Source organism: Rhinoraja longicauda, chromosome 10 (genome assembly GCF_053455715.1).
Source record: "Rhinoraja longicauda isolate Sanriku21f chromosome 10, sRhiLon1.1, whole genome shotgun sequence".
Classification (NCBI taxonomy): domain Eukaryota; kingdom Metazoa; phylum Chordata; class Chondrichthyes; order Rajiformes; family Arhynchobatidae; genus Rhinoraja; species Rhinoraja longicauda.
The window spans coordinates 40,119,417-40,132,025 of NC_135962.1; the positions used below are offsets into that span (position 1 = coordinate 40,119,417).

A 12,609-nucleotide genomic window follows, 5' to 3' on the forward strand; every position below is an offset into this window, starting at 1 on the left:
TGACTGCCGTAAATAACAGGTCGAGTGTTTTGGGATTGGAGAACAAATCAAGAGTTAAAGGTGTCAAAGGTTTCAAAGGTCTTTTATTATCAGGTGTACCAATTAAGGTACAGTGATATGCGAATTACCATACAGACATACTGAAAAAAAGCAACAAGACACACAACTACATAAAAGGTAACATAAACATCCACCAGAACGGATTCCCCACATTCCTCACTGTGATGGAAGGCAATAAAGTCCAACCTTCTTCCTCTTTATTCTCCTGCGGTCGGGGGCTGTCGAACCATCCGCAGTCGAGGCGATCGAAGCTCCCGCAGTCGGCGGTCGAAGCCCCCGCGTCGGGGCAATCGAAGCTCCCGCGTCATGGCGGTCGAAGCTCCTGCAGCTTGGAGCTCCCGATGTCCGTCCCTAACCAGGGATCGCGAGCCCCAAGATGTTAAAAATCCGCAGGGTCTGGCAGTTGGAGCTATGAGGTCGATCCCCGACAGGGATCACAAGCTCCACGATGGTAAGTCCGCAGGTTCCCACGGTTGGATCTTCCAAAGTCGGTCGCCAGCAAAGGCTGCCAACTCCTCGATGTTAGGCCGCAGTGTGGACGGAGATACGATATATGGAAAAAAAACGCATCTCCGTCGAGGTAAGAGATTTTAAAAAGTGGCTCCCAACCCCCCCCCCCCCCCCCCACATAAAACAAGGTAAAGAACACTAAAAGCATACATTTAACACATTATTAAAACAACAAAGAAGGAAGGGACCAACAGACTGTTGGCGAGGCAGCCATTGCTGGCGCCACCCGTTACATACAGAAGTGGATGAATTCTCATAGCAAGACGATAGACGCAAAATGCTGTAGTAACAGTGGGCAGGCAACATCTCTGGAGTTGTAAGCTGGCCAAGCAAAATATGAGGAGCTGTTCCTCCAATTTGCGTTGGGCCTCCCTCTGACAGTGGAGTGACATGGGAATGGGAGGGGGAGTTAAAGTGTTCAGCAACCAGGAGATCGCATAGGCCTAGGCGGACTGAGCGGAGGTGTTCAGTGAATTGATAGCCAAGCCTGCGCTTGGTCTCACTGATATACAGGAGTCCACACCAGGAACAGCGGATACAGTAGACGAGGTTGGAGGAGGTGCAAGTGAACCTCTGCCTTACCTGAAAGGACTGCCGTGGTCCTTATAGCCAGTTGTTTGTTGTTCATACAGAAGCCTTGCTTAGAGCCACTTCCTATCAAAATCCAGTGTTAGGACCATTGCTTGTTTGTCTCTGTGTTAATGAACCAACTGAAGCTACAGGAGAAACTATCATCTGTAGGATAGAAAACTGCAGATTCTGGTTTAAGTCGAAGGCAGACACAAGATGCTGGAGTCACTCAGTGGGTCAGGCAGCATCTCTGGAGAGAAGGAATGGGTGACGTTTCGGGTCGAGACCCTTCTTCAGACTGAGGAAGGGTCTCGACCCGAAACATCACTCATTCTTTCTCTCCAGAGATGCTGCCTGACCCACTGAGTTACTCCAGCATCTTATGCTTACCTTTGGGGAAACTATCAACTTGGTTGTGATTAATGCAAGATGTGTTAAAACCTTGGTTGGGGAAGAGGAGAGCAGGCTGACCTTGGTGCAAGAAGAAACATCAATGATTATTGTAAATAAATCTATTATTCCGAACTAATGTCAAGAGTCATGAGAGTCAAGTCATGAGTGTGTAATTGTCATATGAACTGACAATGGAAATTAAACTTCTTACTTGCAGCAACTCGCTGACCAGGTAATGAGGTTAGAGATTTACTTCCCGGACTCCATGGTCATTGTTTTGGGGGACTTTAACAAGGCTAACCTCAGCTGAGAGCTTTCAAAATACAGACATCACGTTACCTGCCGCACCTGAGGGGAGAGAACACTCAATCACTGTTACACCACAATCAAGAACGCATATCGCTCTATTCCCTTGCGGCTCTGGGACTCTCTGATCATTGCTTAGTTCAACCCACAGGCAGAAACTAAAATCTGCTAAGCCAGTGGTCAAAACAATAGACCAAAACAATAAACAATGAAAGGGTGGACAAGCGAGGGCATTGAAAACCTACAGTCCTGCATTGACTGCACTGATTGGAATGTGTTCAGGGAAGCAACCACAAGCCTCGATGAGTACACAGACACTGTGACATCCTATGTCAGCTTTTGTGAGGACAGTTGCATTCCCATGAAGACCCGGATCACGTTCAACAACGACAAGTCCTGGTTCACAGCAGAACTCAGAGAGCTCCACCAGTCTAAAGATGAGGCCTACAGGAGCGGGGATACAGACCTCGACAGGCAGGCCAAGTACAAGCTGAGAAGAGGAATCAGAGCTGCCAAAGATGGGTTCTCTGAGAAGTTGAGGAGCAAGTTTTCAGCCAATGACTCATCTTCAGTGTGGAAGGGCTTGCAAGAAATCACCAGCTATAAGAGGACAACCCCCCACCCCTTGGACAATCGTTAGCTGACCAACGACCTAAACGAGTTCTACTGCAGGTTCGATAAACCCCTCCCCAATCACCACTTCACACCCACTTACAGCCTGAATCCAGTTTGCAAAGATTGGGCCCTCGTCCACTACCCACCCCCTCCTTGTGACTCAACATCAGTCTGGCCACTTCTCCATCAATAACAATAGAAATTGAGGAGGTGGAGAAGCTATTCAGGAGACAGAAAAGCCGGAAATCTCCATGACCGCACAATGTTTCCCCCTCTACCCTCCAGCTCTGTGCCGAACAACTGGCACCAGTCTACACAGACATTTTCAACCAGTCCTTGCAAACCTGCACTGTCCCTGCCTGCTTCAAAATCTTCACAATTGTCCCTGTACCCAAAAAGACAAGGATCACTGGTCTTAGTGACTACAGGCTTGTCGCACTGACCTGTAGTCATGAAGACCTTTGGAGACTTGTGCTGGCCCAGCTGAAAAATATCACAAACCCCCTGCTGGACCCCCTACAGTTTGCATACCGGGCCAATAGATCGGTGGATGATGCAGTCAACCCAGGCCCGCACTTCATCCTCCAGCACCTAGACCGCAAGGGGACCTATGCAAGGATTTTGCCTGTGGACTTTAGCTCTGCATTTAACACCATTGTGCCAGAGCTACTACACTACAAACTCTCCCAGTTGACTGCGCCTGAACCCCTCTATCAGTGGATCATCAACTTCCTGACAGACAGGAAGCACCATGTGAGGCTGGGAAAGCACATCCCGGACCCGCAGACCCTCAGCATAGGAGCACCACAAGGCTGCGTACTCTCCCCTCTCCTTTACTCTCTCTATACCAACGACTGCACCTCCACAGACACCTCTGCCAAGCTTATCAAGTTTGTCGATGACACAACCCTGATTGGACTGATCCAGGATGGGGAGGAATCTGCCTACAGAGGGGAAGTTACACAGCTGGTGTCCTGGTGCCATCGCAACAACCTGGAGCTCAATGCTCTTAAGACAGTGGAATTGATAGTAGACTTTTGGAGAGCTCCCCCTTCCCTCCCCCCACTCACCATCAACAAAACCGCAGTCACATCTGTGGAGTCATTTAAGTTCCTTGGAACCATCATCTCCAGGGACCTTAAATTGGAGGCCACCATTGACTCCACAGTCAAAAAGGCCCAACAGAGGATGTACTTCCTGCAACTGCTGAGAAAACACAATCTGCCACAGGCAATGATGGTCCAGTTTTATACTGCCATCATAGAGTCTATCCTCACCTTCTCCATCATGGTCTGCTTTGGCTCAGCCGCCCAGCATGACATCCGGAATCTGCAGCACATCGTTCGATCAACCGAGAAGGTTGTTGGCTGCAACCTTCCCCCCATTGACGAACTGTACACTGCAAGGGCCAGGAAGAGAACGGGCAAGATCATCTTTGACCCCTCTCACCCTGGTCACAAACTCTTTGAAACACTTCCTTCCCTCTGGAAGGCGACTCCAGACTGTCAAAGCCGCCGTAGCCAGACATAAAAACAGCTTTTTTCCGCGAGTAGTAGCTCTATTCAACAACCAAAAGTCTGTAGCCTCCTTTTGCTCTGGTATTTTATTTAATTCTTCACATGATTAAACTATAATGTTTTATTCTTAATGTTTTAATGTTTTATTCTTAATTGCTTTCTGTATGTTCGTGTTGTTACTTGCGAGCAAAGCCCCAAGGCACATTCCTTGTATGTATACATACTTGCCTAATAAAATGTTTTCAATTCAATTCAATTCACTTCAGCATTACAGCCCTGTAAACACAATACAAATAGACGATATACAATAAACAAATATATTCAATGAATTATTAACCACAATACTAGTGCAAAAACTCTGCAGTCCTTAGTGCAATCAAAGACAATCCATGGTTAACATGTAGTGTTCAAGAGCTGGATGGTAGGGGGAAGTAGCTATTCTTGATCCTAGTGGTCATGATTTTCAGACTCATAGAGTCATAGAGTGATACAGTGTGGAAACAGGCCCAACTTGCCCACAGCGACCAATATGTCCCAGCTATACTAGCCCCACCTGCCTGTGTTCGATCCATATCCCTCCAAACCTGTCCTGTCCATGTACCTGTCTACCTGTTTCTTAAACGTTAGGATTGTCTCAGCCTCAACTACCTCCTCTGACAGCTTGTTCCAATCACCCACCACCCTTTGTGTGAAAAAGTTACCCCTCAGATTCCTATTAAATCTTTTCCCCTTCGCTTTAAACCTATGTCCTCTGGTTCTCGATTCACCTACTCTGGGCAAGAAACTCTGTGCATCTACTCGATCTATTCCTCAGGCTTCCTTCCTATATCTTTTTCCCGATGGTAGAAGTGAAATGAGAGTGTGGCCAGGATGATATGGGTCTTCGATATTGGTTCCCATTTTGTGGCAGTGCCTCCTTTAGATGTCTGTACAGTGTTTCATTGGGAAGTCGGTGGTCAGTAAAAAATTTGGGCAATGCAGATCCATGGGCAAAATCAAATGAAGTATAAAGTATTGGCTGGGAACTTGTCTGGAAATGCTGACAACCCAATCAGTCCACTGACATTTCCTTCTTCACATAGCAGAGTTAGAAATTTGGGATTCAGATATGAATGCGGAAGTCCCATTCCTACCAGCAGAGCTTTAGTGTCAATTTTCCACTGAAACATCCCCAAGTGGACCCATGATGGAGTCAAGTGGTAGAGCACAAGCTTGCTGCAGTCCCTGCATTTACACAATGAAATCTGATCACTGATCACCAGGTTACTGCAACTGCAGACCAAGCACCTTCGTTTGAACAGAGAGAGTGGCTGTGAAAAATAGATCATAAAGTCATAGAGTCATACAACGTGTAAACAGGCCCCACAGCCCAACCTGCCCACGCCAACCAACATGCCCCATTGTACACTACTCGTACCTGCCTGCGTTTGGCCCATATCCCTCTAAACTTGTCCTATCCATGCACCTGTCTAAATGTTTCTTAAATGTTGCAATAGAACCTGCCTCAACTACCTCCTCTGGCAGCTCGGTCCATGCACTCACCACCCTTTTGTGTGAAAAAGTTACTCCTCAGTTTCATATTAAATCTTGCTATCCTAAATAAGGATTAGGGAATTTATATTTTTGAATAAATTGAGTTTGTTTTAAAAGTTTTTAATTATTTGGAAGTTTTTTTTCTCTTTTAAGGAATTTTAAAAATTATTTTTAACTGTTTAACTTTGAATGATTCTTAACCAGTGGGGCAGTGAAAAGCATTTATTGATAGCTTTAGTACCTGGAAAAGTTTTCAGTATGGCTCAGCTTTTTTGTGTGTTGGACTTCTTCAGACCCTCCACTGAGCCATCTTGGAGGAACTTAGCACAGAGCAGCAAGTTGACCTTCCTGGAGCTACAAAATGAAAGTCCGTGGTTGATTTTTGCATTGTGCAGGCAGCTAGCACAGCACTATTTTCAAGTTCTGGCCCATTGTGTCTTTGTACAGCACCTCACTTGGGCCAAGCAAAGAATACTGGTTCCACTCTTGGATACCCTCACAAATAAAGGCCAAAGCAAAGCAGGATCTTATCACGGTCATGTTTGCTTAGGTGCTTCAGTTTCTTCAGTTAAAGTTGAGTTTACGGGGAACGGAAATTTCAAGTAAAGGTATTTATTCTAATTGTAACAAGGACGAACTCCCTCCATGTGGTGCAATATCATTTAGGCACACTTGATGATGACATTATGTCCCTTATTTACAATGTCACGTCCAAATACACCTCAATATTTCCCTTTGAAGAAAAGCTATGTGCACATAGACATACATGGTCATTACAGGTTGAGTCCATTGACTGGCTGCCTTAGTTTGATCTTCTCAGTTGTCTCTGACATTGAACTAGTTTCTGGTAAGAGGAACTTGCAACCCCTTCACCCACAGCTATTCTGTCACTCTTCAACAGTAGTTAATTCTGCATTGACATCAGAAGTAGTCCAATGCCATGTGTTATTTCAATGTCCAGGTATGTCACTTTCTGTCATCGTATGATTTGTGGGGATATTTTTAGCATGATACAAACTAACTATCTTTTCAGCATTTGGGTGTAGATTTGGATTTCAATGATGCCCCATTTTCTTTACTGGCTAACTTTCTCACTCATTCAAAGTTCTTCACTATTCCTCAAAACATCCCTTATTGCATCAACTGCTCCTCTCCACTCTCCTCTTTAATTTGGAATGTACCAAGTTGAATTGCATGCAAAGATAATGATGCATTAACTGCTCTGTTGGAGTAAAGCCAGTAACAACGTATAGAGTTGTATGGTGTTAAAAGATTAAATTAACTCATTAGCTTGCACCTCCAATTGTGAGGTGAGTGTAACGTTGGAACACGTGCTTCTTCAAGACTTATTTCAATGCATTCAAATATCACTGTTGCCCCACTGGAAGCATGATGATACTGAGCTGAGGAATCAGTAGACATCACATACAATTCTGGATTTGATGCAAAGTGAACTGTGGGCCACGCTAACTGTGCTGGTATTCCATTTGCAGCAAAGCTCCATCTTAAATCTTTTGTGGAATCTTCCCACGAATGAAAGTAACTTAGATTTCTTGCCAGTTTGATCAGACTGATTTAACCATCCTGCCTTGATTGAACCTTGCTCGTACACCATACAGGTGTACAGTGACTTATTTTCACCTCTGGCTCCCGGTCAAGTAAAAGTCAGATTTCAATTCATTCTGACTGGGCATCAATGAATCACTTTGTCAAGATGTTAAAAAATGTCAAATTCAAAATGTCGAGGGCATAGCTTTAAGGTGAGAAAAGTAAAGTTTAAAGGAGATGTACAGGGCAAGTTTTATTACACGTAGAGTGATGGGTGCATGGAACATGCTGCCAAGGGTGGTGGTGGAGGCAGACACGATAGTGGCATTTAAGAGACTTATGGATAAGCACACGGAAATGGTGGGATATGGGTCACATACAGGCAGAGGAGATTAGTTTAATTTGGCATCATGTTTGGCACAGACATTGTGGATTAAAGGGCCTATTCCTTTGCTACACCGTTCTATGTCAAAAATATGTGATCCTGGCCCCTTTGAGATAAGTTAGCATGGACTAGTGAGAAGGGTCTGGTCAGCCATTTTGATGGTGTCCTAGATAGGCAAATTATTGACTTGGACAAAACATCCTTCACTTCTTTAAATACACAGTTAATATTCAAGACCCCAGACAACAGCCTTTCTATTGACAATTCCAATGTTTTTAACATGAAGCTCAGTCACAATCTTTTTACCAAGAACAATTGGAATAAGCACTTGATGTCCTCATTGGGCGGTTGATAATTCTAACTTATGAGGAAAGAATTGAAGACAGCTTGACAAATGACAGCTTCATTTGGACATTGGCCCCGTTTGGTCCATGCTCTGATTGTCATAGTCATCGAGTGGTACAGTGTGGAAACAGGCCCTTCGGCCTGACATGCCCACACTGGCCAACATTTCCCAGCTACACTAATCCCACTTGCCCGTGTTTGGTCCATATCTCTCCAAACCTGTCCTGTCCATGTACCTTTTGTAAATGTCGGGATAGTCCCTGCCACAACTACCTCCTCTGGCAGCTTGTTCCATACACCCACCACCCTTTGTGTGAAAAAGTTACTCCTCAGATTACTTTTAAATCTTTTCCCCTTCACCTTAAACCAATGTCCTCTGGTCCTTGATTCACTAACTCTGGGCAAGAGACTCTGTACATCTACCCGATCTATTCCTGTCAAGAATTTATACACTGTGTTCGTGCCTTTGTACCACATCTTGCAGACCCAAGTGAACAATCTCATTGGGTGTGCTGTTAATCTTTATTTACAAGTTGCGATTTAAAATTGAACTTTCACTTAGATAATTTCATGCTGATATGGACAGATTATCAGCATAGACAGTGAATAATTCCACCTAATCAACTTCTGTTCTGGTTAAGTATTCTATGCCTAGCATGTCTGGTGATCAACTGTTTACACTTCAACTCTGATTGACTTGAGAATCTGGCCATCTATGCATACTGGGCATTGCGTCTGTCTTAAAATATGTCCTGAACAAGTCTTAAAACAGACCTCGTTCTTTTCTGAAAGTAGACATCTGAACTGCTTGCCACATCTTCACCGCACAAGTTTGCAGCTCTGTCAACCAGCATCTTTCTCATTTTCCATCAATCAGGAGAACATCTTAAAGTCCTTTAGTTTACCATCTTTTTCCCAAAGACACTTAGAATGAGCACTCAATGCCCTCATTCTTGGTTCTTGGTTCTTGATCCTCCAAAATATTCCAAATGGAATTTAAACTGGAGGTGGTTGGTTGGTTGATAATTCTGAAGAATGGTCTCGACACGAAACATCACCTCTTCCTTTTCTCCAGAGATGCTGCCTGACCCGCTGAGTTACTCCAGCATTTTGTGTCAATCTGAAAGTCCTGTTGCTTCACTCTTTGCTGGTGGTAGTAAAAATATTTTACCAACGTAAATTCTGTATCACCTGCAGCAGCTGTGCCATTCTGCAGACTCTCTTTTCGTGACTTCATATGAAAAACTTGTTGATATTCATTTCGATAGTAAATTTACAACCTACTGACCTGTGCCCTTTCTTCTGACTTAGCTGGAATTGAGACCCCTATGAATAATAATTGTGTGGAAATAACTGTCTGTATATCTATAACATGAACACATGCCATTTGTAGTCACAAGATGCCACCCATCTTTATGGGCATTGTCCAGTGACTGTAGGCTACAATTTGTCCCTGGCATTTCCATGGATGGTGCATCCCACACATCAAATCAGAAGCCTAATATCTGTGACTGAGATTCGTTTTTAAGCCCTGTGTCTCTTTGCACAATCCAAAAACTGCATATGTACAACATACCGATGAACCTTTGAATGCGACAATGTCGTCATTCATGTTTCTCAGAGCTTTTGCTAGCATTTGCCAAAGTGGTAATTGTCTGCTATTTCAAATTGCTCTGGAGTGTTTCAAGAGCGCAGAAACGTTCCATTTGGGCTACCATATCATTAAAGTTGCATACAGCACAGAAACAGAAACTTTGGTCTAACTTGTACATGCCGACCAAGATGCCCATCTAAGCTAGTCCCTTTTGCCCACATTTGGCCCATACCCCTCCAAACCTTTCCTATCCATGTACCTGTCCAAATGTTTTTTTAATGGTATCATAGAACTTGCCTTAACTACTTGCTGTGGTTATTCATTTCATATACCCACCACCTCTGAGTTAAATATTTGCCCCTCGGGTAGGTATTAAATCCTGCCCACCTTAAACTTACATCCCCCAGTTCTTGATTCCCCGACTCTGGATAAAAGAGTCACCCTATCTATTCCCCTCATGATTTTATCCACCTCTATAAGATCACCCCCACGTGCTGCCTTTCAAGCTTGCTTGAATCAGAGCTGCTGTCTTTTCCCATGAAAAGAGTGTCATCCTAGTCAAGATTCCTTTACATTACTCTCAGCTTGTTCCACAAATTGTGAGCCATTTTCTGTGCTTTAATTTTGCTTTAAGAGTGTCTGTGGCTGCTTCACAGTGCAAAACAGCTGTCCAGTGATCTCTCTGCTTCACTTGGTCTTACTGAGCCTGCAACTGGGGAGATTCAACCCTGGAGCCAGTTGCTGCAGCTGCAGATTTTGAGCAAAGTCCATGAGGTTACTGAATTTTTAAAATACCTTTTCTAATTCTGTTTGCCAATTGAACTTTATTCCGAAGTGGATCTTTGATACTGTTGGAGCTCTGGTAATTTAGCACAACAATAACAGATACCTGTCACAGGATCTACAAGCTGCAGCATTTATTCCAACTCTCACTATAAGGAAATCTCCATACTTGGTGCCTGTATTATTTATGTTACTAGACCAAGTGGACCCGTTGGGCCCAAATCTCTCCTGCATTGGTGCAGCACCCTCTCCTCCCCCCCCCCCCCCTCCCCTCCCTCCCTCCATCTCTCCACCCTCCCTCCCGAGGAGATAGATTTAAACTTTAAAATGTGAATAACTTTAAAATATAACACCGATTTCAATTAAACTTCTTCCATTAGCACCAAAGGGACGATGGTGAGTAAGGTGGGCCTAAAATTGTCATGCTATCGTGTACCTTTTTGGCTGCAGTTCAGGAACAAACAAACAAACAAATGAGAGTTTTAATATATAGATGATATCAGAAAGCCCTATCACCTAAGGATTATTTACATAAATACATTACAATGGCCTCTTGATAGATTTAGTGAATGATGTCTTTTTATTCAAGATAACTGTATAGATTTCTTTAAGGTATGTAAAAGAGTCAGAGATTGAAAATGGCTGCGCTCTGAAATAGTTCCTGAGTTTGTTTTGGGAGACACAGGTGACATAATTACAATTTGTGTACATGTGGCGACATGATAGATGTCAGAAAATGTTTGTTCTTTCGAGGGCAACTTTGGAATGTACTTATGGCATCTGCTTGTCAGTTTGCTCAATGTTCAAATGCACATACATTATTTTTGCATATCCTCTATCATCCAATTGACTTCTCGCGAAAGTTGTACATCTATATCACTGATTAAGATTAGTGAAGTGAAATTAACTCGAGTTTCATCTTCCAATGGAGAGATCGACTGGGCTTATATTCACTGGAATTTAGAAGGATGAGAAGGGATCTTACAGAAACGTACAAAATTCTTAAGGGATTGGACAGGTTAAATGCAGGAAAAATGTTCCCGATGTTGGGGGAGTTCAGAACCAGGGGTCACAGTTTAAGAATAAGGGGTAGGCCATCTAGGACTGAGATGAGGAAAAACTTTTTCACCCAGAGAGTTGCAAATCTGTGGAATTATCTGCCACAGAAGGCAGTGGAGGCCAATTCACTGAATATATTCAAGAGAGAGTTAGATATAGCTCTTAGGGCTAAGAATCAAGAGATATGGGGAGAAAGCAGGAACGGGGTATTGAATTTGGATGACCAGCCATGATCATACTGAATGGCGGTGCTGGTTTGAAGGGCCGAATCGCCTATTCCTGCACCTTTTTATATATTTTGTTAATTCGATCAGCTTCCATAATTGTGGTCGAGACTGTTCATGTATGTGAAGGAGTCAATTTACTGGTGGGTGAGGTGCTTTAATTGGGTGAAAAGATGGAGTGGTAATTATGAAATGAAGAACAATAAAAAATGTTGACATTGAACAAACATAATTCATGCAGGTATAAACAGCAGATGCAGAGAAAATTGCACCATGTAGTTTTAACATTGGCAAAATGTATTCAACAGCATGATCTGATGCTTTTTTAATGAACTAAATTTTAGCTAATCTAAAAATATTGGTTACTTTTTATGAATCACAGGCACAAAACACTAACACTGCAAATGTATTCTGCAAGTGAAACTTGCTTAATACCCCCAATGTGCTCAGGAAGCCTGTATATTGCTTGAACATATTGATGAGTTTAATAATCACAATGGACATTAACTGTTGTAATAAATGTGCACTGGTAATTCTAAATTGCAGTGTTCCTGTCAGTGATAATTCATTATTAATAGCAGAGAAGACCCAGTTTGGTCGGATATTAACCAGCTTAATTACAGAAGCTGAAGCTTAATTACAGCTAAGCATTTTCAGAAATGAAATCCAGGTTTCTGCTGTGGCGAAGCATCCTTGGCATTCCTTTAGGGAGGTCACTTGTAATGGATCTTTGAAGATTCCTTGGGCCCAAAAGCAAAAATCAGATCGAATTAACGTCAAAGGCAATACAGGTATATCAGATCAAGATGTAGTTCTTCTCAAACACATTACACACTGTGGCATAGAACAACTGCAAATGAGGTCAGGAGGTCAGTAGCAGATGGTCTGCATCCTTAATGCATAAGAATGGATGTATTTCAATGCCAATGTAATAGATATAGCGAGTGATAGAGATCGAGAGTTGTGGTCATTCAGATGGATAGAAAGATACAGTTAAAAAGAGAGATAAACAATCAATAGGCAGAGATCTCCGTGGAGGTCGTGAAAGATACAGATAGAGATGAAATTGGAAAATTAGAATATTGTGATACTGCTATTACAAAATTTCTGAAATGCTCATTTCCTTTAGATGGATTAAAAAATTGCAGCGATGATAGTTTGATGCAT

At 43.0% G+C, this 12,609-nt stretch overlaps 1 protein-coding gene across 2 annotated transcripts in view; it reads left to right on the forward strand.

Annotated features, from left to right (window-relative positions):
- mdga2a (MAM domain containing glycosylphosphatidylinositol anchor 2a) overlaps window positions 1–12,609 on the forward strand; it is a 712,576-nt gene that overhangs the window by 599,420 nt on the left and 100,547 nt on the right. The window lies entirely within an intron of this gene.